Source organism: Aptenodytes forsteri, unplaced genomic scaffold, assembly GCF_000699145.1.
Source record: "Aptenodytes forsteri isolate BGI_AS27 unplaced genomic scaffold, ASM69914v1 Scaffold426, whole genome shotgun sequence".
NCBI lineage: Eukaryota > Metazoa > Chordata > Aves > Sphenisciformes > Spheniscidae > Aptenodytes > Aptenodytes forsteri.
Window position 1 is genome coordinate 135920 of NW_008794010.1, and position 1343 is coordinate 137262.

Here is a 1343-nt window from a genome sequence, read left to right on the forward strand (position 1 = left end):
TTTTTTTTTTTCCCTTAGCACATGTGCTTGTTTGCTTTTGCTGTAAGATGCATATTAACAGCAAGAAAACCTAAAGTAAGCTATTTATAGTATTGCACAATATCTGTCCAAAGGAAGACGATCTTTTTTCCTGTTGCCTTTACCTGTTAGATGCGAGGCAACTAAAGATATTGTTAATAATTAACAGCTTTTAGCCGAGGGGCATGCGAGAACTTTACCATTTGGCCCTGAAAGGGCCCTTCCCGTTCTGTTTGTGCGCTGTGTTTTTCGGTTGTGTGCTTCTGGCACATCCTCGCGTCCTCTACTTTCCAGCATCCAGCAGTGGGAGGCTCCTTCCTGCTGCCAGAGGTCTGTCACTGCGTGTCAGGGTGGGGTGAGAGCCTGTTCGCTTTGGGACTCGGTGGGTGCCGTAGCTGGACCAGGGACAGCCTGTACAGCAGCTGCCGATTCGCTCCCCAGCTCTGAGATTGCCCAGAATAACTTGTTGCCCTGGTCTTTCTTTTCACCCTTCCACGTTAAAAGTTTCCAAACTCAGAGCACGGGCTTACCCGCTCTGTACTTTGAATCGCTGCTACTGCTGTTTCACCATTGTCCCTTTTCTTTATCTGCTTTGTAACCTCCTTCATGTGAATATGTTCCAGATATTCATAGAATCATAGAATCATTGAGGTTGGAAAAGACCTCTAAGATCATAGAGTCCAACCATCGACCCAACACCACCACCCACTAAACCATGTCCCTAAGTGCCTCATCTACTCGTCTTTTAAATACCTCCAGGGATGGTGACTCAACCACTTCCCTGGGCAGCCTGTTCCAATGTTTCACCACTCTTTCAGTCAAGAAATTTTTCCTCATGTCCAATCTAAACCTCCCTGGCGCAACTTGAGGCCATTTCCTCTCGTCCTATCGCTAGTTACTTGGGAGAAGAGAATATGGCGGTCATCAGACAGCTCCTGTGTAGGCGATGGGGCTGTTTTATATCAACGATAGCTGCAGCTGAGTACTTGTTACTGAAATATTTTTGGCACGTTACTGGAATGTCATTGTTTTCATCTAAGGATTTCCTAAAGTATCACTTTGACTTTTTTTGATGAGTGTCTTTTTTAGGACCAAGGACTGCCAGTGAGAGGTGGATCCACGCAGCCTGGGAAAAGAGGGTCAGGAGCAAGACCTCTGCATGGGGATTCAGAATTACCTTTTGGGATAACTGGGGTGGGGCTGGGCGGGAGAGCTCGTTTGACTGGAGCTCTGCAGAGGGGATGAATAGATGCTCTTCAGAAAAGGAGGCAGCCTTGGCTGCAGCAGCAGAGGGCACATTGCAGGAAGGCTACCTTCCTCGGCAT